The sequence below is a fragment of the Mirounga angustirostris genome, unplaced genomic scaffold (assembly GCF_029215605.1).
Source record: "Mirounga angustirostris isolate CCGP_5_RB_7025 unplaced genomic scaffold, mMirAng1.0.hap1 SCAF_7, whole genome shotgun sequence".
NCBI classification, from domain to species: Eukaryota; Metazoa; Chordata; class Mammalia; order Carnivora; family Phocidae; genus Mirounga; species Mirounga angustirostris.
This window is the reverse complement of record NW_026991715.1, coordinates 15625526-15653467: the sequence shown is the minus strand read 5'-3', so window position 1 is coordinate 15653467 and position 27942 is coordinate 15625526. Positions and strand designations below refer to the sequence as shown.

General features: G+C 44.5%; 1 protein-coding gene across 5 annotated transcripts in view; it reads right to left on the bottom strand.

The window, feature by feature from the left end:
• Positions 1-27942, bottom strand: part of TNFAIP8 (TNF alpha induced protein 8) — a 115924-nt gene that overhangs the window by 6096 nt on the left and 81886 nt on the right. Inside the window, exon 1 of one of the 5 annotated variants that reach the window (XM_064595809.1) lies at positions 20414-20433. The exons of the other annotated variants lie outside the window; for them this stretch is intronic. The gene's annotated coding sequence lies outside the window, so the exon portion shown is untranslated. Of the gene's footprint in view, positions 1-20413; positions 20434-27942 lie in introns of those variants that run through there. 5 annotated transcript variants of the gene reach the window in all.

The following is a 27942-nucleotide window of genomic DNA, read 5'->3' as shown; positions in this document are numbered from 1 at the left end:
CTTTGACTCAGGTCATGATCTCAGGGTCCTGGGATCAAGCCCGGCATCGGGCTCCCTGCTCAATGGGGAATCTGCTTCTCCCTCTCCCTCTGCCCCTCTGCCGTTCTTGTGCTCTATCTTGCTCTCTCGCTCTATCTCAAATAAATAGATAAAATTTTATTAAAAAGCCTTTAATAAAAAAAGAATTCACTTCTGTTTGAAAATATACATGTACATCCTTGACTAAGGAAAAACGATGCCATATAACAAAAACATACGAAGGACTGCCACTAGCAAGATTGTCGTATAGAAAGAGATGTAAATATTATTTTACATCTACTTATCTTTGGGCCCTTCCTCTATATCGCTATATCTCCTTTCTTGGTTTAATGAAATCGTCCATGTCCGCAACGTTTACTGTAAAGCAAACAGATATTCAGGGAATCACAGTTTTAGCATCAGCAATTATAAATTTGGAGATAAACATTGATGGTAAAAACATACTGACCCCTGTCTATACGGGGGAAAAAAGTGCTCTTAAAAAACAAAAACAAAAAACAGGCGCCTGGGTGGCTCAGTTGGTTAAGCGACTGCCTTCGGCTCAGGTCATGATCCTGGAGTCATGGGATCGAGTCCCGCATCGGGCTCCCTGTTCAGCAGGGAGTCTGCTTCTCCCTCTGACCCTCCCCCCCTCATGCTCTCTCTATCTCATTCTCTCTCTCAAATAAATAAATAAAATCTTAAAAAAAAAAACAACAAAAAACCCCAAGAACTTTTCCTAAAATTAATTAATGAAAATCTATAGTTTGCTGAAATTAACACTTCCCCATAATATTATTCCAACTAAGACATTGCTCATCCAGTGAAGCACTCAAGTTAACTTCCCTTACAACCTTGCCAGCAAGTAAATAATTTCTTCACCCACCAAATTTGTTATACTTGGACTTGGAAGCAGTGGCTGCAGATGCCCATGTACGCCATTTCTAATTCCCGCCTAGTTAAACTCTGATCCAGCAGGCCCAGTCTTAGGAAAGATGGAAAAGAAAACAATTTAGAAAGCATGTCTGGCTGTTGTGGGCTATTAATAAAAGTTCTTTAAACAAATATATAAAACCTTTGCTCTCTCACACCTGAATAACTCCGAATCTAAATGGGGCTTAGTAAAAAGTAGTGGGGATAAGAAAGTGGCCACAGCAAAGTGTAAACAGTGTCCCAAGAAGTCAACAGGCTAAGAGTTGACCTCCTTCCCTTGGGATCTGGTGAGCGCTCCAGTGGATAAGCAAGGAGTCGTTGGACTGGCTGACAAGGGACCTGCGACACCAGATCTCCACACTCAAAATTCCCCAAGCGGGAAATTCAACAGGAGAGGGAAGAAATACGAATGAAAAGAAAGAAAGAGAGGGAATGTGCAGGGGAGGGGAGATGGTGGCAGGTAGCAGAAGAAGGGACCATGACAGCAAGTTGGAGGCAAGCTTACCCAGAGAGAAAGAGACACGTGCCAGGCACCTGGAACCCCAGATCGGCCTCGGTCACACAGACGAGGCCCTGACATAAAGGAACATCGTCTTAAGAGGATCAGTACCCTGGGGTTCTATCAGGGTACACCTGATACTAAATGCAGATTATACCTGATACTAAATGCAGATTTTGGTGTCTATGCATTTTCCTGCCCCCAAGTGGCTGAAGACCAAGGGTATGCATCATCACAATGATAAGCTAAAGCATTCACTCTGGGTCTCCTGCCACCTCCAGAAGGAGTACACACTCACTTTTAAAGGCAACACAGGGCACCAGGGTGGCTCAGTCGTTAAGCGTCTGGCTTCGGCTCAGGTCATGATCCCAGGGTCCTGGGATCGAGACCTGCATTGGGCTCCCCGCTCAGCGGGAAAGCCTGCTTCTTCTCCCACTCCCCCTGCTTGTGTTCCTGCTCTTGCTATCTCTCTCTGTCAAATAAATAAATAAAATCTTAAAAAAAAAAAAAAAGGCAACATAATAGGGGTGGCCTGGGTGGCTCAGTCAGTTGGGCATCAGACTCTTGATCTCAGCTCAGGTCGTGAGTTCAAGCCCTGCATTGAACTCACGAAAGAAAGAAAGAAAAGAAAAAGCAACATAATAAAAACACATGTTAGGGAAAATGGTGACTTTGAAATGGGCCAAAAAAGGAAAAAAAAAAAAAATCAATGGGTGACTTTTCAGTGGAGAACCAGAAACCGTAAAGCATCCTGTTCCAGATTCTTTTACTGTTCTTCAAGCAGCTACTCTGCAACTCTGTAAGTCATAGAAGACTAGCATTATTGCAAATGCCTCTTGTCCATAGAGATACAAATCAATTTTTTCTAGTGGACGTGCAACTCAGTCTTCATTTTCTTGTTTGCCTGCTCTTGGGATTCTTCTGAACCAATTATAAGAGCTTACTGGCTCCTCACTAATTAGTGAGTTCTGTCAAATCTTTGGCATGCCCATTTTGTATTTGTAGGAGAGTCATGAGTTTACCTTCTTCAAAACAACCTTCAATGCATATTAGAATTTTTCATCAATACCATTTAAAGTAGAAAAATTGCAGTGTAAACCTTTAGCATACTAGTGAGAATCAGTATACATTTCCTGTGGCAACTTATTCTGCCAGGGGCCTGGGAAAAAAGAGTGTACTTATAAAAGTCCAAAGATTCTGTACCTAATGGTTCCAGGAACTGCCATACTGCTCAGGGATATAGCTGAGACTCAGTTTCCCCATCTGTAAGATGAGAATAATGATGCCCACTTCAGGAATTGTTCCAAAATGAATGGACATAGACCACCTAGCAGTGTCTCACCCAATGCCTGGCACAGAACAGCCTTCTCCACAGGTTTCTTTGAAGAACTCAACCAACTAAACTTCGGATGCATTCTGATGCTTTTGAATACTGAATCACATTTGGTCAGAATTAATCAACTCCTTCTGGAAGAAATATGTAGCTGAGAAACGCAAAATGCCAGATGGTTGTGTGAAAACAGAGACCTCAGTTAATAAGGAGTTACATTTCCTTTTCCATGATGACATAAAAAAAGTCTAACATATATTAAAGCTTTATCAGGCAATTTCTCTTTTTTAAGATGTTGAATCTCCTGTTAGCAAGGACTCTGATAGTGTAAAGATATTTTGTCCAGAGCAAACTGACCAATGGAGAACAGAATCGAAGAAAAGAGGAGAAACAGCATCCACACCCATGCAAAACTGTGCGACGGGGACAGATGCAGAGCAAATGGGCCAAAAATAAAGCCAAAGTAAAAACACACAACAGCCATCAAGATTACCCCCAAAGAGTCACAGCCTCTCCCCAGGAGTTTGTGAACCAGAGAACCAGACACCCAAAGACAGGACAGGAAGCCAAGTAAGAGCAGCAGGAAGGAGACAGCTCAAGGTCAAGAGTCCTGGGTTGTAAACTTGAGTGCAATTTAATTCTTGGAACCTCAGTTTTCTCATCTGCTAAGCGGGACCTCATTGCAAGTCAGTATGGCTTGGAGGAGAGTTAATGAGTTAGGAAGCTGAAAACACCCAGCAGTAAGCTAGGCTCATGACCACAGAGCCCTGTACCCCCTGAAATGTAGGAGCAGGGATTCAAACCCAACCTATAAACTCACTGTGTTCTTTCTCTTCGTATCTCCCGATGTTCCCTATTTTCCAGATTTGTAGACAAGAGAAATTACGTCCTAAAGAAAACACTCTGAAGACCTTCCCTGTGTGATCTTGGGCTGTTTTTGTTGCTTGAATTCTGGAATCTCTTCATCATGATTTTAGGATCGATTCCATGTCCTTGATTCCCGTGGCTTAGTTGTGTGATGATTTTAAAATTGAAAATGTAATTTCCTGAGTCTCAACCCCTCTAACTTCATATGAGACTTCATCTCTGCTCCTTTGCAGTCGACTTACTGCAGGAATCATGTGATGCCTTGATTTTTTTTCTGCATGGCATAAACTCTGGCAAGATGGCTCTGCTGCCTCTAGCTTCACCCAGTACCAGGACTGGAAGAAAGGCTGGTGATATTTATATGAAGTAGACCCCAAAGAATGTCTGTCTTGTAAATATTAGTACAGATGATACAAGAATAGAAATGACTTTTGTGGTTACCCAAAGTCAGACTGAGAGGTTTATAGTCACGAGGACCCACTGGCTAGCCACCGTATTACGAACATTTGTTACATGATCCCCAGAACCGCCCAGAATCGGCATTATCTTATTGAGGCTTCACAACAATCCCAAGAGGGAGTTTGTCATTTTACAGATAAGGGCCATTGAGGTCCAGAGAAATTAAGTTACTTTCTCAAGGCCTTACAGTTAGTAAGTAGGAGAGATGAGCTTGAACCCAGATATGTTCAACTCCAAGCTATTCTCTCAAGAATTACATTACATGACATGAGCTTTTTAAAAAAGGCTTCTTGGGCGCCTGGGTGGCTCAGTTGGTTAAGCGACTGCCTTCGGCTCAGGTCATGATCCCAGGGTCCTGGGATCGAGTCCCACATCGGGCTCCCTGCTCAGCGGGGAGCCTGCTTCTCCCTCTGCCTCTCTCTCTCTCTCTCTCTCTCTGTCTCTTATGAATAAAGGGAATAAAATCTTAAAAAAAAAAAAAAAAGGCTTCTTGGGCGCCTGGGTGGCTCAGATGGTTAAGCCTCTGCCTTCGGCTCAGGTCATGATCCCAGGGTCCTGGGATCGAGTCCCGCATCGGGCTCCCTGCTAGGCGGGGAGCCTGCTTCTCTCTCTGCCACTGCCTCTCTCTATCTCTCTCTCTGACTCTCATGAATAAATAAAAAATAAATAAATAAATAAATAAAGGCTTCTTTCCTCCCTGCTTATCCTGCCCCCCAGTCCTAGCACAACAATCTTTGTACTTCTGTGGTCTCCATGGCCATGAAAGGAGGATAGGTTCTGTTAGCAACATCAGGGAAGACTTTGATTCTAGGTAGATTCCATTCCTCTACTCTTCTCTTTGTGAAAGCTCTGTTGTATTGAAGATGTTGGATTCTACCAAAAAGCACCTTATTTACATTGATGGCCCATTAACACAACATGTAACCCAAGGAAGAATGCAACAATAAATCATCAGTCACATAATTAAAAAAATAAATAAAAAAAAATAAAAAGAGGCTTCTTCTTGAAGGGACGGGAAGACCTAATATATGTGGCTAAGTAACATGAAAGGAGAGAAAAGAAAACAAAAGCAAGAGACTAGTTCTCCTTGGGGGAGGGAAGTAAGAGTCCATATAAAGGAGATCAAACCAGCTGGGTTTAAAATAGCTTGTATTTCCAGGGAAAACCCTGAGCAGTTCTAAAACATTTTAAAATATAATGTTAAAAAACAAAAAATATGCTTACATTGTTCAAAGGCCAGATGTAAATATATAAAGTGAAAAGTCTCTCAGCTTTGCCCCCCAACAATACAGCCTGGACCCCAACTTCTGCTTCCAAGAGGCAACAAGTGTTCTTAGATTTCTGGGACCCTTTCAGAGTTGGGTTTTTTCCTGCACAGATAAGCATACACATGAATAGATACTGAGCAGTATAAAGAAGTCTTACAGGCTTGCAATTCTCAAGAAATGCAATTTTTTTTTTTAAGTAGGCTCCACACCCAGCATGGAGCCCAATGCAGGGCTTGAACTCGTGACCCTGAGATCAAGACCTGAGCTGAGATCAAGAGTCTGATGCTCAACCGACTCAGTCCCCCAGGCACCCTAAGAAATGTAACTTTTGAGTGAAGACAGACAAACTGTGTCAGTGTCCACAGCTGCATGAGAGATGCTGACACAAAAATGGCAGGTGCTAGAGGGACACTGCTGTTACCTTTGTCTCTTCCTAGATGTGCAAGAGCACCACAAGTCCTTCCGTGAGCTATGAGAAGGTAGTGAGCGTGAAACACAGATCTTTATTTAATAGAGGTGAACAAATGTCATGAGGGCAATCACAGATCATCATGGAAATGGAATACCTCTGAAAAGAGCACTATTAGTAATTACCCCACGACAACCAATCTGTGACTACCCCAGGGAAGTATAAGTGGTCACTGAAGACAACTTACGCACTAAAGACACTCAAATGTTTAGGACCCGAGAAATTTCTTGGGAAACCCCACAAGAGCACTAGCCAGCTTTTCTTCCAAATTATGTTAAAAACAAAACAAACCGAACACCAAAAAACCTAGTTCTTCAAGCAGTAAAAAAAGGTCTTATGGGGAACAAAATTCTCTCTGGTGAAAGAAATCTGGGAAACGGTGTATATGAAGATACCCTTTGAGATGCACAAAAAGCATTAATAACATTAAAGTCCGGAGGATTAGTAAAACAGTCAAGGAACACCTTAATCTTATTTATCCCAGTTTTCCAAATGAATTACACAAAGGTCCCACTATCTGTATAGATTTGTAGGATAAGGTCAGTGAAAACTCCTGGCTAACAAATGGACTCGTTATCCCTCTGGAATGGATTCACAACGGTCTTGCGCAATTAGCAGAGGGCAAGACAGGCAGTGTGAGCACAGACTCCAGAGTCATACCGTCTGGATCGGTGGATCGGAAGTCTGGCTCTGCCGCGGAGTGCAGTGTCCCTGGGGTAATTACCTAACCTCTCCATGCCTCAGTTTCCCTATATGCAAATGAGGCCACTCAAGGTCTTTAATGAGGATTCAGTGAGAATGATCCATATAAAGTGAGAACATTAACCCAAAGACATGGAAGCATTCCACAAAACTTCTGTTGAGCGTTCATATGTATCAGATACTGTGGTTTCAGTGATAAATAACAGTATCCCTGCTCCCCAGGCACGCACACGGGGAGGGGGCAAGGCCAGAACACACCATGATGAGGTCTGTAACAGGAGCGGGTAAACATGCAACAGTAGCAAAGAGAGGGAACATTCATTTTGTTGGTCGGGGTCACGGAGGGAAGCTAGGTGTGAGAAAGTTATCACAAAAGGAGGCTGACCCAAAACATTGACCTTGAAGGAAAAGAAGATTCTGCCTTCCAGAAGTAAACATGACCATATTCCAGAGCTGAGCTACAGAATGCCCCCCTGGCTGGAGAGGGATTAACAATTCTGCCCAGTGGCATACTTGCAGGTCAGAAGCCCAAAGATACGTGTGGCCCCCTAGATTTAAGAAAAATTGGAAACACGACCTAAGTATGACATGTTGTCTAGGCCAAGAAAACTCACCGCACAAAGGTGCTCCGTCTTCAAGAGGGTAGTGGCAGGGAGGGGACATCTACAGTGGGTATCTCGGGCAGCAGTGTCAATGACCCAGGCCACCTGCCTCCGAAGAATCTGGAGGCTTCTCAGAAGTACAAACTGCCCTACCTACTGAATCAGAATCCCCAGGACTAGTCTAAGAAGCTGCATTTTTTTTTTTAAGATTTTATTTATTTATTTGACAGAGAGAGACACAGCGAGAGAGGGAACACAAGCAGGGGGAGTGGGAGAGGGAGAAGCAGGCTTCCTGCGGAGCAGGGAGCCCGATGCGGGGCTCGATCCCAGGACCCTGAGATCATGACCTGAGCTGAAGGCAGACGCTTAACGACTGAGCCACCCAGGTGCCCCTAAGAAGCTGCATTTGTAAGAGGCAACCTATGTGGTTTGAATGTATAAACACTGAAGTGTACTCCCAGAATGCTGTACTTTAAAATGTTCAAACAGACATATTTCGGTCACACAGGCATGCTCTAAGTAGACCCTGGATGGATTTAATTCCCTCTCAAAAATTTTTCATCAAAAAGTAGACGCAAGCTTGTGCACAGAATCCAAAGAAAATGTTTTAAGAATAGAGCTTATTGTATTAAAGCCTCAAAGAATTTTAATACTGTATCCAAGAGAACAGAAAAGTTAGTCTCTCTTAGATGTTACTGAAACCAAAATTTGGACAGGGCCTAATTCTATCACTCATATGGGTTTGAAATGAAATAAAAAATGTCCTACAAGCATTTATACAAAACTGACTTTAGTGAACTATTCTTCTTTTAAATTAAATGAACACTTCCTTATTTATTATGTTGGATTAAGATTGATTATGTTTCTCTTAAAGACTTTTCAATTAAGCTGGGTTTATTTACATATTTTCTTGAGGGCATGAAACCTTTCCACTATTGATAAAATCCAATCTTCTACCAGAATGTAGAGGAAAATCCTCTAAATAAGCTCCATGATTTTCTTTTTTGTAAAGATTTACTTTTCCATTTTAGAGAGAGAGAGCACAAACGGGAGGAGGGGCAGAGAGAGAGAATCTCAAGCAGACTTCCCACTGAGTGTGGAGCCCAATGCAGGGCTTGATCCCAGGAACCTGAGATCATGACCTGAGCCCAAACCAAGAATTGGACGCTTAACCAACTGAGCCATCCAGGCACCCAAGCTCCATGATTTTCTCCACTTTTCCACCTCCAAGCTCTCCTTACTCTGTGAGAGGCCCTGGCTCCTGATGAATATTTATACACACGCAGCACTTAGAAAACCAGTAACAGATTTTAAAATCCAGCACACAGGAATGTAGTTTCATCACCTAATCAGCCCCTAAAACGGGCATCAGTAGTCAACATAGCCCTTCTGGTCTCATCAGGTTGCTCCTGGTCAAATACTATGGACAATCAGACAATAAAATTGCAGGTAACATTTGTGTAAGACTCTAAACTTTGCAAAATATTTTCCCTGTAGCACTTTTTATGTTTATGAAACTATTTGTTCTGGTTTAGCCCTCTTATTACTTAACCCCAAGGCAACCAGATGGGAGAGCCAAGATTCAGAAGTTCTTATCGTTTATGAATTTTCTATCAAATGCCATGATGTTGCTAAGCCAGCTGTAGAATCCCACTTCTTACAGCTTGTATGCTTCCCAGGAAAAAGCAACTCCTTGAATCAGAAAAAGAGAAGCAGCACAGGTCTTACACAATCGAGAACGAGGAAAAGCTATGCATCTACCCTCCCCCTCTCCCTCCATACCTGCCTCAAATAGTCGAGCTCATCCTTTAAAGTCAGCCACCTCTACCAGGAAGCTTTTCCAAATCCAGTGGCAGAACGATCTCTGCAAATCCAATGCAGGGAATAAATCTCTCCTTTTAATGTGATTTTCTGCCTTGGGGTAGAGTTAAATTCCTATCTTATCATACTTGAGTATGATTCTTGTCAACTGAAGGAGTATGTCTATTCATCTTTGTATTTTTCAAATGTGCCCTCCAACTGACAAGGAGTGAACTCCATGGAACTCATCAATATTTTTTTACAGCAATTTATGAAGATGTGTCAGGAAATCAATTCAGTTTCACATATCTAATGCTTAACAAATAAATTTACTTGTACTTCATGGACAAAAACAGCCCTACCAAGGAGACATAAAATATTTTTTGTTTTAAAGGAGAGGAATCTACATAAAAGACATGCATTTTCCTCTTCTGTCTCCTCTGTCCTTTGCCAAAACATACAGAATAACCAGCCACTTTTGTTTGGAAAAGGAACCATATTTAGCTAACTCAATCCCAACAGCAAATGTTCTGGAATCTTCCATGCAAATATCCCAAACCCATCTGTTTGAGTATTTTAGGAGAAGTAACCTCCTGGCCTCAGCTTGGGCATCTCTCAAATATGCATCTTGGCCCAACCTCCCAACATTCTTGTCAAAACTTTTCCCCAATAATTGTATTAAACAGTTACGCTGGTGAAGCATTTTATAGCCACGTCAGTGTCCTAGAGGCTAGATCCCATTGATGGTAAGCCAACGGTGAGATGAGATTTGCTGGACCTAAAAGTGAACCATCTCATTCCAAGTATCAAGATACACTGAAGCTCTGAAATTCTTGGATAAGACCCTGACACAGCCCCAGAGGTTTCCAGAAGCAGTGATGCTTATTGCCAGATACTTCCAGCTTGGCACTTAGCTCTCTGGGAAGAACTTTCTACCTTTCTTTCTAACCTTTTCTCCTCTGCTCCTCTGTGTTTCTGATTTTCTTTGAACAATCATACGATCTGACCAAAATAGGCCCACATTCCCACGGGGCAACAGTGGTCTTGAGGTAAACCATGCTGTCTCCTTGAGAAGGAGACCACCCTTCCCAGTGTATTACAGGCCCTCCTTGGTCATCTCCACATGTGCATATTCATCTCCCACGCTCTCTAGCCATTTGCATGGACAACTCCTTCCTTTACAGAAATAAAGGCGACTATATGTCAGAGCCAACCTAGAGAATGCCTGCTGGCTCTTCAGGAATTAGAAATTCTGCCCAGCTGTGTACCTGAATGTCAGACACTGAAGGACCTGTGTACGTCCTACAGATTTTAGAAAGAATTTAAATAGAAATTATGGATAGCCAGTGAGTATCTTAGGACGGTTTGGGGAAATGGTGGGAAGGTTAAGAGCAATGACGACTTGTTTTCACAACTCTTGTTCTGTAGTCACTCACTTCAGGACACAACAATTGCACACCAAGATCTCCCCCTTTTATCTACAGAATGTGCTAACTGGGTCACAGACAGGTGGGGGATGTGCCACATTTATCAGTGTGTGTGTGTGTGTGTGTGTGTGTGTGTACCCACATGTGCTGGGGAGGAGTAGGAGGGGTGGAGGGAAGCTAAGCTATTTTATCCAGGGTAGTCAGGGAAGGCCTTTCTGAAAAGGTGATATTTAAGCGGAGATGTGAAAGAAGCAAGGGGGAGCCATCTCGGGGGATATCTTATCCATTCCCCTACGGTCCATCCCAAATAGCACCTCTTCTGTTAAAGGCTTTCTTGACTAACCCAGTCAGAAATGTTCTCTCCTGTCTCTAACTCTTACTGCAAACTGCTTTATATCGTATTTATTTGCTTCCATTTTCCCTGAAAGTTAAACCCTTGGGATTGGTTATAATTTATTATTTATTCATTGACGTAATAAATGCTCAATAAATCTTTATGATGTATCTGCTGGCTTTAAAAATTCCCAGGTCCTTTCAGAGGGGGGTGGGAAGAAAGATAGGAGAGGAGTGGGGAAAGCGATATTATACAAAAGCATAAGACAAAAGCAAAATATGAGACTATAAATGAATTATATTACTATTAATTAGGTATCATAACTCAAAGACCCTTACTAAGAAACAAATAATGCAATGTCAACCTTTGGAAAAAGTTTATTCTAAACGAGTCAATTCATAACTAAAGATAGGCATCTAAAACAATCATCTTTTGATAACATTTGGAACTGGTAAGGTTTATTAAACAACCCACACTCCGCAGAGATAATAAGATAAATCTGTTTTTAGGATAGATGTTGCTTCTTAAGATAAAAAAAGGCCTATTTTTTAGAATAAACGTAAAAGAAACCGGAAATTTTGAAAAGCATGAACTCTCTTGCCTTTGCTAGTTTATTAAGAAAGAAAGAGTTGAAAATTAAGTTAGGATATATTGTAAAACTTTAAGTTCTCTATTTTACCCCTACTGAAATTGGCTAATTTAAAATTATATTTAGAATTAAAAATACTAAAGCTCCCTGAAAACCATAAAGACAAATAGTTACATTAAAATAATTATAATCCTTTGATGTTGATGACACATGCTTGGTATATTAAACTCATTTTTCAGTTAAAGAAAATAACTAAAAAGACCATTATAGTCATTTTCTTGCAAGAACTGAAAAACGTTTCTCTAAATATATAAGCTTGCTGTCCTGGAGATGAATTACTTCCCTAATGGTAGATATTTGGGTAAAATAAACTTTGGCAGACAACATAACTTATCAATTTTACGACTGGTTGCCAACTAACAACAAAATAAATCACTTCTTTAAAATACTTTGGCCAGGCACGCCTGGGTGGTGCAGTCAGTTAAACGACCGACTCTTGGTTTCAGCTCAAGTCTGATCTCTGGGTCCTGAGCTCGAGCCCCGCGTCGGGCTCCACAGTCAGCAGGGAATCTGCTTGAGGATTCGCTCTCCCTCTGTTGCTCCTTCACCCCTGTGTGCCCTCTCTCTCTCTCTCTCTCTCAAATACATAAATACATTTTTAAAATATATTAAAAAAAAATACTTTGGCCGTCCCAAACTTCTCGTAGCTTTGCCTTTTCATCCATACAGTTTCGAGCTCCAGAATTAAGGCTACCATTTCTCTTCTCACCATGCCTCTCACCTGTCCTGTTTTTAGAGATGCAAGAAGGCATGGAGACTAGAGGTGGAAACACAGAGGCCCAAGGTCAACACAGGGTTATCAGGTTAACTCCCTTAACTCCCTGTCACCGGCTCCCCTGTGGAAAGGTGCTTTTTGTTGGGATTATCAAAAGTAGCAAAGAGTAATTCCTCTATTTAAAAAGGAGATTACATACTTTGGGCTGGTAACATGTTTTGGTTGGGTATCCATAATGTGCTTTTCTTTTTATTTTTTTGTTATTATTTTTAAAGATTTATTTACTTATTTATCAGAGAGAGAGAGTGCGTGCGCACAGGGGGAGGGGCAGAGGGAGAGGGAGAAGCAGGCTCCCCGCTGAGCAAGGAGGCCGATGTGGGACTCAATCCCAGGACCCCGGGATCATGGCCTGAGCCGAAGGCAGGAGCTTAACCTACTTAGCCGCCCAGGCATCCCATGTCTTTCTTTTTAAAATTGAGATAAAATTCATAGAACATAATGCACCACTGTCACCATTTTAAAAGTGTACAACTGAGTAATTTTCCTTATGTTCACAACTTTGTGCAAACCATCATCACTATCTCCTTCCAGAAAATTTTCATCACCCCCAAAATGGGCCTATCTCTTAATGTTTTAAATTTTTTTTTTTTTTGCAATTCGTGAAAAACATGTAAAAGTTGGGAGCGTTGACCTAAAAATTCACATTTCCAGCTTCTCAAGAAAAATCTGACCTTCTGACAACATTGGGGGTTGTGGCGCGATGTGGGGAGAAACTGGCCCTCCAGTTCATCACCTGGCCAGGAAATTACCCAAGGCATATGAGCTAGCCACCCCTGCTTTAAATGATCAGGGACTTAAGTCATTCTGAATCACTCTTCGGAGAGCCTTGGGTGTGACTCCAGCAGCTGAGCAAGAAGGTTTCCTAGCTCTGACTCTCCAATGGTCCTATGGCTTCTAGCAACTTTTTTCTTTCTTTCTGAGAGAGAAAGCCAGAGCGTGCAAAGCAGGGGTAAGGGACAGAGGGAGAGGGAGAGAGAGAATCTCCAGCAGACTCCTTGCTGAGCACAGAGCCTGACGCAGGGCTTGATCCCAGGACCCTAAGATCATGACCTGAGCTGAAATCAAGAGTTGGCCGCTTAACCGACTGAGCCACGAAGGCATCCCCAGCAAGTTCTTCATTCATCTTTTCCTCAATATGCCTTGCATTTCCCACCCCACAATATTTGCTGAAATCTCTCTTTTCACCTGGAAAGCCATCCCATATTCACCTGAGTGACATCCTCAACCCCATCCCTTGAGGACCACCTTCTCAACATGCTTTTGTTTTCCACTTACCATTGTATTTTATTTCCCTGTGATTACTTAATATATTATTAAACAAATAGTATTTTTTAAAACAGGAATTATTTAGACTATGTGAATGGTAAGGTACTACTCCCTTACATGTATCATAATCATACAAATAATTAAAATTTTTTAATTATAAAAATTAGATGAGAAAAAAAACAACAAACCAATACTATTCATTTCTAGCCGAAAATTGTTGCCTGCGAAAGGCCATGAGCCCTGTGTCTACCTGCACGGTACAAAAGGAGGTGAGTCAGGATGAGTAAGGTAACAAAGGTCACAGACAGAGCCTCAACCACAGACATTCCCTGTGGATGATGCAAAGTATTCCGAGGAAAACGAAATGGACGGATCTTGCTGAAATATGACTGAAGATGATTTAACCCTATGCCTGGAGCCTCCTAAAATCATTCACCATGCCATCACCAATGGAATCCGCACCATACTTTAGGAAACCAACACAGCCCCTCCCTCCCAAAGCTTCCTGCCAATGCTATCCATACTCAAGAGCTATGCCCAACTATCTCACCACAGACAGCCCTTCCTCAGCCTCTCTAACCCAGGTGTGGCATTCCCCTTGAAGGTACTTCTGTACGTGCAGGTCTAACGGCTCCCAGACTGAAGACTGCTCAGGGCTACAGAACAGACCTTCCACACTGCAAATCCTTCTCCAGTGAAGGCTACCAGCACTAACTTCCATCTGCTTAGGTGCCCGGCGTATGCCTGTCTTCACATCCCTGGCAAGGAGAGCCTCGAAGTGATTTTTAAAAATCGCAAACTAGTTTCCTAAATGAACTGAACCATGTCCTAGTAGATAAAGTGCCCAGGATGGTGAAAGGCATGGGGATAAATGCCTGCATCTCTTTGTTCTTTCTTAAATTTGGCGGTATGATGAACATTGAATACGATGACTATCGGGGAAGTCATTCTTGGTGTGCTAAGTAAGAGCTATTCGGTTTAGGTCCCTTGTTGTTTTAAAGGTTAGTAGGTGTGCCCAGCAGGCTGAGGGTGGGGAGGTGGGTAGTTAGGCTTTGTGTCTGGAGGCGGCAAAGGGGCTGAGCACCTTCTATGATGATTCCAGGTGTTACGGGTGCCTGGGAATAATCAGTTTGCACTACCAGAGTCAACTTGGTAAAGAGACAAAGGACAAAGATCACCATTAGCAAATAAAAGCAGAGTTAACTAACCTCACATTTAAAAAAATACGAAAAACAACTTATGATGGTCAAATTGTACTTTTATGGTATCTAGAGTGATTTTCTAAACATTGGAGGCCTTATAAGATCTGCTGAAGCTCAGTTGATAAGGCTATGAATATAATTTTACTGACTTAAATGATTAGCCAGGTTTATGGTCATATCTTTGGGAAATATTACCGATCATATCAAGCAGTTATTTTATAATAAGTTCTTCATAAGTAACAGAAACTCCAATTAAAACTTTGTATCCAGGGAGAAAGACAATCTCCCTGACTGAAATTTTCTTATTCACATGATTTCTAATATTCTCCCTGCTGCAAAAGGCAGAAGGTATCTTAGAAAAACAATAATGAGGGCGCCTGGGTGGCTCAGTTGGTTGAGCGACTGCCTTCGGCTCAGGTCATGATCCTGGAGTCCCGGGATCGAGTCCTGCATCGGGCTCCCTGCTCAGCAGGGAGTCTGCTTCTCCCTCTGACCCTCCCCCCCTCATGTGCGCTCTCTCTCTCTCTCTCTCAAATAAATAAAATCTTTAAACAAAAAAAAAGAAAGAAAGAAAAACAATAACGAATTTACCTCCAAGATGTGAGACAATGTATATTATAAAGAGTACATGCTTAGGAAAAAGATGAATCAAGTCTTTAGATGTATGATTGGAGTCAGTTTCTAAATCTGAAAATTTACCCTAACACCAAACAGTTTGCCCCTTGAACTCATCTCCTCTCATCTCCTGTTGATTTTGCATTTATGCCATTCAGTCTATGCTCCTGCTTTCAAAAGGATGGTGAGTAGAGTTAATGGATTTGGGGGGAAAAAGGGCGGGGGGAGGGTGCTTTTCATCTTACGTTTTCGGCATCTATCTTTAATGCCATTTGTTGAACTTGGAATGAAGGAAACAGATGTTACTGCTGGACATAAATGTCGTCTCACACAGCTGTACAGCTGGACTTTATATAGGCAACTAACAAGTGCTTCTCCGTACCTTTATTTCCCTGAAACATACAAATGCAAAAATGCCAGAACTCCACCCACATTCCAAGGCAGGGCACATTCTATAGCAAATACCCAAAGTGAATTCTGCTGTATTTTCCCTGCTGGTGAATCAAAATAAAAATTAAAAAAAAAAAATTTTTTTTTTTCCGTACGTCCTACAGAATAAAATAAAACCATTTGACACGTTGCCCCCACCAAAATATAGAAACTATGTTTAAATATATAGAGATTCTAGCTAACATCAAAAGGAATTTAGTTCTCGGGGAGCCTGGGTGACTCAGTCGATAAGCGTCTGCCTTCGGCTCAGGTCATGATCCCGGGGTCCTGGGATCGAGCCCCGCATCGGGCTCCCTGCTTGGTGGGAAGCCTGCTTCTCCCTCTCCCATTCCCCCTGCTTGCATTCCTGCTCTCGCTGTGTCTCCGTCAAATAAATAAATAAAAATATTTTTTTTAAAAAGAATTTAATTCTTGAATAGCAAGTGTCTAGGATCTATGAGTATGTTTCTTCCATTAAATTGGTACCATCACAAAAGAGAACCATCTTAGATACAGGCAAAAAAAAAAGCTATAGAATTCTTGGATTAAGATTCCAGGTCCCAAAAATAGGCCTTCATAGTATCTCAGCTCTCTGAGGTCTTCAGGGCATCTAACAAAATATGGAAGAGTCAGGGGTCGGGTCATCTTTTCTTGAACTGACTTCTGACTCACTGCATTGTGATGGAGCGTAAAGAACCTGAAATGTTTTAATACATATTTTAAAAAATCATTAGGGGTACTGAGGTGAAGCCTGGAACTCTGCTTGGAGGCTGGTGTTGGGTCAGAAGAGGTCTTGGTAATAGCCTTGTCTTTTTCCCTAGGCTCAGTGCAAAATGGCAGTCCAATCCTAGAAAGACCACAGCTCTAGTCTCCAGAGGCCAGATTTTTTTCATGCATGATTCAGATCACTTTGACCAGTAGCTTGCCTTTATCACTCATTATTTGATAGAACTTCAAGGCGTAGATGTTGATGGTTTAAAGCAGGCTGGGGCCTTTAATCTGCTGTCAAAGTCCGATAAAGACCATTTCTCATCTTCTGGGTATAAACTAACAAATGAAAGCTGGAATTTTAGTTGTTAAAAGCATTAAATCAGGTTTAAAGACCTACTTTACTCAGCCTAAAGAATTTTACATATGAATTTACCTACTCTTTCTCTGTCTCCCAATCAACTAACAGCTTTCTCTTCTCCTAAAAGTTGCTTTTTATTTTAAAGTAGACTTAGGAGTAATAAGCTTCCCTGGGCTGATCTACGTCCCAGTGCCTGGAACCCAGGAAAAACCCCACAGGTACACAATTCTAATGAACTGAAACCGAAAGATGCTTCTGTGGCAAAACAAACAAACAAACAAATAGTGGGAAAAAAAAAAAGCAGACATTTCAAACACAAGCGTTGCCTAAACCACTCCCTTTTCCATTGACCCAGAAGTGTTTTAATAATAAAGCCCATCTGACCCAAATTTGAAAGACAACTCTCCAGTTACCATCACTTTTCCAACAGAGTAAGAAATTACCCTGTTATGGCCTCCAACAGCCTGAACTGACCTCGTCTGGTTAAGCCTTCTCATGGGTCTACGCTGAGCTTAGGCCTGACCACTGTGATTCAAAATACCTGCCAGGAAACTGAACATCTCCCACATGGCCTCAAAGGGAACCAGCAAGAAGAAGGGCCTACCAGGCCTTCTTAAATGCCCCCCCAACATGCACCATACACTCTGAACATCCATCTGGCTTTCATCTGGCTGCTGGAACCATTTTTGGCCCAACTACTTACTGAGTACAACGCTGTCCTGTACCTAATAACCAGACAGCAAGGACAAATGATGGACCATCATCAGTGTTTGGATGATCCACGAATCTCATGAGAACAGCAGAGATTTTAATGCTGCAAAATATTTTATCCCTAGACCATATGTCTATTCTAACACTCTGTTAGTCATCAAGCATTTTCTGTTTGCCTACAACGTGCCCATCCATCATAAAGACTAGAAGAGTCTTTCCAATACATGAGTCTCGATTACTACAAAGGCAGAGGAAATGAACATTTTCGATGAAGGGAATCATTTTATTCAATGAAAAACTGGCTTGTATAAACACTTCCCTTTTCTTCTTGAAAGCATCCTACTAGAAAAGGTAGAGGGTATTTGAGGCACAAATACAGGAATTCTGTATTTTCAAAAGACTAGATTTTTTTTTAAACTCTAACCCAAAGCAGAGCAAAGGCTGTGGATTCTGTCCTGTCTCAGTCTTGCTAACAGAGGAGGAGACAATTACGGGGAGGAACGGGAGAACAGGCATTTCAGAATCACAGCCACGTTCGACCCAAGTATGGTCATCACAACCCTGTTCTTTATGGGTTTGGGACTTATTTCTAAACTTGGCAAATGAAGCCTCATTGTCCCAAAGAATCATTACTGCCTTTACCCTAACCCAAACTAAAAACATTTGCATGCATTTTGTATTTTAAATCATCACTCCCTGCCCACTTATTTGAAAATCAAATAGAAGCTCAGAGACTAACACTTGGTCAGAGTTAAGGATTCAGAGAGAGAAACACTTTTTGTTGTTGCTATAGACACTCTCATCTCATAAATGCTGTGTCTAATTTAGCATTTCCACAAAATGCGATGGCGTTAAGAATGAAGACCCAAAAAAGGCTGCTCACGACAAGAAAGAAAGGAGAGAAAAATATATATATTGCCATTAAGGGAGGGAAAATTACGTTATTTAGGGAGACAGCAAGAAAAACTAAAACACGAAGTTATCTGTAAAGTCCTAAAACGATAGCTGTAGGCAACAAGATGCCGAAAAAACTTTCAGTATCTGTCAAAATGGTACAGTTCTTCCAGAGCAGCTAAGGAGATTCACATTCTCGCTCCTTTGAGCTGAAGCTGGTACCTGGGCAGGTGACAATTATTTCCCCATTACGTACTTCAGGAGTGTGATGATTTAAAAGGAGCTCAAGATAAAAGAGACAAGAAGGAGAGAATCATGACTCTAGCCGATTCTCACGACAACTCACATCTCCTCTTATTTCATTAAAAACCAATGAGCCCCATAAAATAAGTTTCAGTCTGTCTAACAGAAAATGTCAGGTGAAGCGAGAGCACGGAAAAAATGAGAAAGTCAAGTGGCGGGCTTTTGAGCTTCACACTTCGCGGGGCTGTTGAAATGAGTGACAAAGACCTATTCTGTCCAGAAATCCCCCACTTTATTTTTAAGCCTGGAAACTGGTTAGTCATATCTATACAGAACACTTCCTGTCCAGGGCACGATGATGGCAACGGGTTGCCGAGTTTAGTAGCTGCTTACATTTCGTCAATTGAGTCATTCATGGAATAAAAAACTGCATCGAGCATTAAAAAAAAAAAAAATCTGGCGAACTGAAACTTTTAAAAGATAGACAATGAAAACAGGTTTGACTGTGTCACAGAGTCGAGATACATGGTGCCAAGAAGCAAAAAAAAGAAAGAAAGACAGCAACAGACAATATGACTCTACGAGATTATTTGCTGGTAGTTTCCGGGCTGTTCTAGCACCACCACCAAATATAACACTTCTCCCACTCCCACCCTTTAGATTAATAGTGCAATTGATATCCCACATGTCCATTTACAAAAACATCTGTAGACTGTAGACTCTCTCAAGGAACCAAGCAACAGCAACCTCATCAATATATTCCTTTTTTCTCTCAATACGGTCTACTGATATTTGAAAGGAAGGACCACCGGAGAAGTTTACAAAAACAAGAAGGCAGAGGAGGACTAAAATGCAGATCGGGACCAGAAACTTTCTTGACGGGTCTAACGCCATCACGTGACATTTAAGAACGTGTGTTTGGGAAAGAGAGGAAAACAGGATGGTCCAGAAGGACCTTATCCCCGGCCACCCTCATCTCCCCACAGCAATTATAATTTTACTCTGATTAACCCTTATGCATGTTGCCACCAGCCAGCTGAAGTTACAGGGCCGAGAAACACAAGGAGCTGCTCCCCTCCCCGGAGCCGGAACCCCAGGCACAGAGGGGGGCAAGCCCTAAGCATGCTGGGACCAAGGGCAAAGGCAGGAATGTCAAGAAGTCGCCCCTGTGCTTCTGGGGTTATCAGTCTGACCATCAAGTCAGCTATGGTCGAGGGAGCCAAATAATCTAAACCAGTCCTACCCATAAAAACCCTCGTTCTGAAATCCTTCGGCGAGCCTGCTTCCCATCAGCCTTGTGAGTTGGCTGACCCCCTCCCTGCCCCCGGACTGAGGGGGTGACGGCTCTCTGCTCCTCCAACAGCCACTCACCAAAAGGCCCGCCGGCCTTCCAGAAAAACGGATGGCACGGTACAGCAGGCAGCTTCGAAATGGTTCCCGCAGGCTGCCCTGACTGCCCTTGGCTAATCCATCATCTGCCCTGTGCAAGCTTTTTGGGGAAATCGTTTTTATAACCCAGCAAGAGTGTCACTAGAAATCCAAGCCAACACAGCACAGCCCTGGCTTCGGACGGGCCCCCGATTTAGCAGCTGGAAAGGCGGCTGCATTCCTCACTGTCACGTCCTCGTTTATGGGCCTGGCACGAATCCCACCCACCCGGGGAGAACTGCGGAGCTCGTGGGTCCTCCACACGCCACTGTTTCCCCGGCCTCCAGGCCTCCAAGTCGGCCTCGTTCTGGGGGGCGGGGGGCGGGGGGCGGGGGAGAGGCTCGGCCTCACACCAACTGTGAACTCAGACCAAAGAGACCGCTGAAACAGCGTACCCCATGATCTCTGTTACACGGCTGCTCACCTCTCTCCTTTTGCCCAAGTTTTTGTTTCTTCTTCTTTTTCTTTCTTTTTTTTATTCCAGAGTTATTTCCTTACTCCTCCCTTCCTGCCTCTCCACTCGCCTACCCCTTCCCTGGGAGGCTCGCATCAGGCCCAGATCCCACCCTGCGTCTCCCACCCCCACCTTCCTCACACCACTCCCATTCACCATTTCTTTCTCATTGTTCCCTTGCAATTTTGAAACCTGCCCAGTGGCCACTCCCTCCCCGATCCTCGCTCTTCTGGTTTTCCAGCAGCCTTCTCCTTCCCGCTCAGTAGGTACTCTTAACTCCTTGAAAACTCCCCCAACAGACTCCTTCTTTATCATCTCCTTTCTCCAGAAAACTGGAGTCCAACGTTTAGGGGTAGACTTGGCGACCCTTTTTTCATTCCAGTTATTTTGCAACTGGCTTCATTTTCATTTTAACCCTCAAGAGGTGAAATGGTGTTATAAGCCCTTTAGGATCAGGAGAACAGTCGGGGCACTCGTATTTTACTTTTATCAAATAACTTTGCAGAAGGAAAAAAGTCCCTTGGGACGAGCCCACCCTTCCACGCTTTCTACAGAATGTGAAATGGGGACTTTGTCAGGTGAATATGGTAGGCGGGCCTCGGATGGGCTCTGTCTTTGGGCGTCATTATAAGCCTCCTTATTCACACAGCACCTGCCAAGGGAGGCTGTCCCATCAGACACAAGCAGCCTCTTGGGGGCTCTCAGAGGGGACGAGCATATTTCCATCACTGTGACAGCTGCTTGCCACCTCAGGAAAACACAAAAGTTTCTCAGCAAGGCTCAACTAATGAGTGTGGCCCAAATCCTATTTACTATGTCTAAGACTAAAGCCCGAAGAGTTCGCGTTCATCTGTCAAATCTAGGGTGTCCCTGGCAAACACATCAGCAGTCTCCTGACGTGCCCTCACCGAGACAAGACAAAGGGTTGGGGAGGCAGGGGAGAGGACGTGAAGGTGAAGGGGAGGTGAGAAACAGTTGCTAAGTCTCAGACTGGCCAACGCTTCTTCCTGGTGGGAAGGGCCGGATTAAGTTTCCTGCCAACACTCACCTGTCAGCCTCACGCACCGGAGCTGACTGTGCAGGATGCCACAGAGACAGGGTGGAGGTGATGGGGAGCAAGAAAAGGATCTGGGGGCGACTAAGACTTGAAGGCGTGCACCAGTGGAGATGCTGAACGTCCCCCTTCCTTAGGAGACCGGGCACCTGCTCCCAGCTGGGGCAGTCAGCCTGCGCCCCACATGCTTCCCCTCATTCCTACTCAGTATCGGCTGGATGTTCATGATGTGTTCTCATCCCTTAGCGGATGAGATCTTAGGCTCCCAGCTTTGCTGAGGCCCCAAAGAGAAGGCGGCAAAGCAATCATCTTCAGGACCTCTCCTTAGACATCGCCGTCACTGTCCCTGCCGGCTCTCATCCTCCTGGCTTCCAAAGCCTGGTTCTCTCCTTGTCTCCCTCCTCCCTCTTGAGCTACTCCTTATCTGTTTCTTTTACAGGTTGCATTTACCTCTTTCCTCTGTCAAAGGGGGGTGTTCTCAGAGGCGAACCCCATGGCCCCCCCATCTCCCTTTAGCGTTTCCCTGAGAGATCAACTCTCCTCTTCTGGTTGGATATCACACACTGCCCTCCAGGCTCCTTTACTCAGGCTCAGTCCTGCCCTCCAGACCAACCCGTGGCTCTTAACAGCTTGGTATTCCTAAAACACTACATTGCATCTGCCCTCTTCCAGCTCAAACCCTCTCCCCGCCCCAGTTCCCGTACAGTAATCCCGTTTCCCTCCTAGGAGGGATCTTGGGCATGCTTCAGTCTATCATCATGCCTGCACTTTCCTAATGAGGAAACTGAAGTTCAGAGACACTGATCAGTGACTAAAGGTTGCACAGGGGCGCCTGGGTGGCTCAGTTGGGTTAAGCGACTGCCTTCAGCTCCGGTCATGGTCCCAGGGTCCTGGGATAGAGCCCCGCATCGGGCTCCCTGCTCGGTGGGAAGCCTGCTTCTCTCTTTCCTACTCCCCCTGCTTGTGTTCCCTCTTCGCTGTGCCTCTACCTCTCTCTGTCAAATACATAAATAAAATCTTTAAAAAAAAATAAAATAAAATAAAGGTTGCACAGACAACCAAGGGCAAGGTCAGGAGTAGAAGTGGTGCCCTGACTCCTGGAGCCCTGTCTGTTACTCAGTGTCCCTCTGGGCAGCCCGGCCTCTCTCTGGCCCCATGTACTGCTGCAACATGGCCCACCAATGCCTTCCAGTTCATGAGCCCTCCACTACACCCTGCTGTAAACCTCCTTCCTTCAGTATCCTCGCCTCTCCTCTTGCCCAAAGGGCCTAGCTGAAGTCCTAGCTAACTCCTCTGTGAAGTCACTACTGCCATGATGATGTGTGGTGAATACTCATCCTTGTGCAGTACTCATCCTAAGCTCCCCGTCATGTACGCTCTCCTATAAACGCACATGTGCTGTGTAGGATCCCTGACCCGAAGTCCTTTGAGGGCAGTGCCCTCCACACACACACACACACACACACACATCTCTGCTACCCCAGGCCCCACAGAGGAAGTTCTGACTCAGTCAACATTTGTTGCTATGAGTCTCTGAGGCCCAGTGATGAGGGAGAAAGGCTGACTCTGGAAGCAGGACTCTACTGGACTGTCCATGGCACACGGAACAGCCTGTGCTTCCGGGGACACCTCTGGTCCCCAGCTCCTCAGCCTAGTTGAGGGAGCCAACAGAAGAACACAAAAACCTGGGCCGGGGGAGCTGACATCAAGCAGAGAGGACATGTCACTCTGGAAGGAGAGTTCATGAGCTGCTCATTCTCCTCTTGACAGTCAACCAGGACTTGGCCAATAAGGCTCCAGGAGCCTAAAGCTGTCATGGTCACTCAGGGCCTTCTGCTTAGTGGCCTCTTTGCTCCACCGTTTCCTTGGGAGAAACTCTGCTCCCGCTTCTTTACAAAATGAAATCTGGTCACTGCAAACCTGGAGAGTGTATTCCCACGTCAGCGCGCAGACGATCCTACACACGCAAACCCCAAACCCCCACCCATCTTCAAAACCATAAATACCGCAAAGTACCACCCAATAATACCGCAGGCTTTGCTGAGTCTTACAGATCCCCCAGAGCAGCGCCCCACACATTTACTGCCCACTCAGCTGTCAATCACTCAGGACGCAAGAACTCTTCTTCAAGGATCTCAAGCTCTAAGAATGAGATTTAAGTAATTGCTCTTTCAGGTTTCCTGGTCAGCGGCAGGGGGGAGCAGTGGGTGGATTCCCAGACCCCACCAGCCCCGCAGGGCACGTGGTACTATGACCACACGTCAGGTGTCTGAATGCTTCCCACCCACACACAAGCACACGTTCTCCCCAAGGAAGAGCGCCCCTGCCCAGCCAGCACCCTCCACAGCTAACTTTCCTCAATGATGTTCTTCTCAAAGGAATGAAAACAAATGAGCTCACTGCTTAATTGCCTCTCCCTTGGTCTCCCACTTTCTAAGCCAGGGACTGACTAGGAACTATTTGCGGAGCTAAATCTTATCTCAAGATGCCTCCTCGTTGTCCTCACCTGATCCTCTCCCGAGTTCCACTTAGGAGAAGGTGAAATAGGAAACCTCCATGTGTTCAACCACTCCCCTTAGGTTTTTAAAATTCCGCCCCCAAAGCTGGAGGTCTGTCCTGCCTTAGAGAGATTTCATGCACAAATCCAGGATGCGAAAACCTGGGTCTGCAAAACTTCTTGTTTGCCCAACAGGCATGAGGGTGGCGGCATCGAGAGGGCCTGGACTTCACCTCTCTGGGCCTCAGTTCTGCACCTCTCTCTTTTTTTTTTAAGATTTTATTTATTTATTTGACAGAGAGCAAGAGAGGGCGCACAAGCAGGGAGAGCGGGAGAGGGAGAAGCAGGCTTCCTGCCGAGCAGGGAGCCCAATGTGGGGTTCGATCCCAGGACCCTGGGATCATGACCTGAGCCAAAGGCAGACGCTTAACCAACTGAGCCACCTGGCGCCCCTGCATTTCTTAAAATTAGAGGTAAGATAAAAGAGCGTGCAAAGTTACTTTTAACTCTAAACCGTGGTGATTCTAACTTGTGTTTGTAGGGGAATCATTCTAATTACAAAGTCTTCTTACTGCAAATCTTCCTGAAATATTACAGATAGACATAATGAGTAGATTTCTTTCTTTTTTTTTTAAAAGATTTTATTTATTTATTCATTAGAGGCAGAGGGAGAAGCAGGCTCCCAAGGAGCAGGGAGCCCGATGTGGGACTCGATCCCAGGACCCCGGGATCATGACCTGAGCCGAAGGCAGACGCTTAACCATCTGAGCCACCCAGGCGCCCCATAATGAGTAGATTTCTTAAACATTCAGCTCACACTATCGTTTTAGGCACAAACCACTAAATGAAGAGAGGTACCCAACCACGCTCACCTCCTTCTTTTCCAAGTTGTCAGCATCTTCCTCGTACAGACGGAAATGTTGACAAATTAACGGTTTGCGGCAGATCTAGGGACTCTGCATTATTCTGAAATGAAATCCCTGGGTCCTGAGATTTTTCTGGCCCACTGCATGCTCTTCCACCTGCCCACTTTTTGGCTACTTCTGGGATTACCAACAATCAGGAACAGGGAACGTAATCATCCGTGTTATCCTGATTGTTCCCTGGCGTCATAATTTGGGGACAAGAAAGGCATGATGCCACTCAGTCTGATGAAACTTTCAGAAGTGAGGAAGAAAAAGGCCCTGATGTCCTGAAGCTGACAGAGCTGGGGGTGTGGGGCGGTGTCAGGTCATCAGCGATGTCCACTGCACAAGAGACAGTGTGATGTGGATCTCAAAATGGATTTTCCACTTCTAGTCCTTGGGAGCACACAGCACTCCAAGGCTAATGACTACATAAAAAGAAACATAATCACATCAAAGTCCAGTGTTTTGGGGCATATGCTGTACCTTTTACATTATACATGACACCAAGGTCAGCTGCACCCAGGGCGATGCACTTCGTCAGAGCCTTTCCTCTTCACTGCCTCTGCAAAGCCAGGGTGGGCGCAGGGAGGGATGAGGGGAGACAACTAGTACAGTGATGCTGACCGCTCAAAAATGTGAGGCCCCCATCTTGTCCTGTGGGTGCTGGGTGTCTCCCACTGCAGTGGGCACCAGGCACCTCCTACCAGCCCTGCGGGGCTCCTAGATCCTCTCATCAGGGGAAGAAGGATCACTCAAGCCTCACTACCTCCGCCCCCGAGAGGCACATAAAGAGCCAGGGCCCGGACTCTGCACTTTCTCCTCCAAACACCTGGTCTCTCCACTCCTGCTTTCTCAAACTGGGGTACAAACAGGCGCAAGACCACAGACAGCATCCTCCTGAGTGCGAGGCTTGAGGACAGGGGTGGGTTAGAACCACAGAGCCTCCATTCAAATCCTGGTTCCACTTTTTCTTTTTTTCTTTTTCTTTTTTTTTAAAGATTTTATTTATTTATTCATGAGAGACAGAGAGAGAGGCAGAGGGAGAAGCAGGCTCCCAAGGAGCAGGGAGCCCGATGTGGGACTCGATCCCAGGACCCTGGGATCATGACCTGAGCCGAAGGCAGACGCTTAACCATCTGAGCCACCCAGGCGCCCCCTGGTTCCACTTTTTCTAGCTGTGTGATTTTAGGCACAGTTTTTAACCTCTCTGAACGTCCGATCATCTCTATTGTTTTGTGGAATCGACACAACGGGTTATTATACAAGGATGAAATGGGATAATATACATAATCAATGCTTTAACACCATGCCTGGCCCTGGAAAGAGCTCAATACGTTTCAGTTTCAAAACTGTGTCTTCAGTCTTGAAGGCAAGTCACTGTGGGCCCTGACCCTAGAGATCAAACACACATGCTTGTTTTGACTCTACCAGTAAGAGTGGAGAATTTAAGGAACCCTAAATAGGTTGGTCCTTTAGGTTGGGAAGGCACTCTAGAAACCGGAAGAAGTGTTCAAAGGTTTTCATCATGTGATGTAATCTCATTTTAATTGATGAATTTGACAATGCTTTATTAGGCTCTCCTCTAGGAGAGGCCCTAGGTCAGCCACGGGGGCTTCAGGAAATAAAACATGCACAAATCTTGCTCTCAGAAGGCTCATAATGAGGTGTAGGCAAAGGAAAAGAAAATTAATAACAGTAATACGTGAAAAGATGGTACAACGGAGGGAAGTTTAGGGTGTTAGGGAAAACGCCCTGAAGAAGCATCTACTCCAAACTGGGTCTGGGTGGAAATAACACCGACATGAGGGTGAGCCCAACAAAGGAAACAGCATTTGATGAGGGAGCAAGGAAGCACGTGAGCGGGCAACAACAAGGCTGGACAGGACAAGTCCAGTGGGGCACTAGATATTTGTTGTTGTTTGGTGATTTCACATCAGAACTCCCTTCCTGTTTCTGGAGGAGCCCTCATTTTGCAAGATGTGGTAGGAGTTAGACCCCTCTTTCCCACTCCCAAAGCCAGAAGCAGACGTTCCCTCACTCCCCGGGGGGCAGCAAGGGGCAGGTGCACGATCTCACACTGACCAATCCGACAGCCTTATTTCAGGGATTTCTGAATGCGGAGGACGACCAAAAAACACTGAGCCACATCTCGAGGCCCAGGAGTGACAAAGCTGAAAAATACAGAGGAGGCGAAGGCTATGGTGAGGTCCTACCCAGGCGATCCCCGGGTATGGCCTCAGCTACATCTCCTGATGCATTTCAAAAGGCCCATTCTCAGCCTTTTTGTGAACGTGTGAACTACGCCATGTGCTTCCAATAAATTCCTCTACTTATGATAGCAGGAGTCAGTTTCCACTTCTTAGAGACAAGAGCCCTGATGGCAGAGGGGGTAACTGCAACCGTCAGGGTACAGACGCTGAGGGCCTGCACCAAGGTAGGGACAGGGGAGAAGAGAAAGAGATGCATCTAACAGATAATGAGGAGGATGAAGTACCAAGTGGAAGATGAAGATAAACGAGAGGGCAGGGTCAAGGACGCCTCGCAGATGTGGAGTCTGGAAGCCAAAAAGAGAGCAATGATAATCAGCAGAAAGATAAAAGGCAAATCAGATTTGTGAAGAGGAAGAAATGATGGGCTCCATCCAGACCTGCTGAGGGTGAGGTTCTTGTGTGACATGCAAAGCATGGTGCGTACCAGGCAGCTGGTTCTCAGAATAGCCCCGGCTGGAGGTCCGGGAGATTAGACAGAAAACAGCGAGAAAAAGGAAAGGAGAGCAGGACAGTGTAGCAGCATAGAAACCCAGGAAAGAGTTGCAGAGTTGCAAAACTGGTCTCCCAGAACAAATGCTGCAAAAAAAAAAAGTCAAGGAAGATCAGGACAGGACATAATACGAATGTTGGGTCACTGGTGATTTCGGCGGTTTCCATGGAATGGTGGAAAAAAAGACAGACTTCGGTGGGATGAGGGATGACAAAGATTGAGAAAGTAGGAACCGTGGAATAAAAAAATTTTTTTAAAGATTTTATTTATTTGGGGGCGC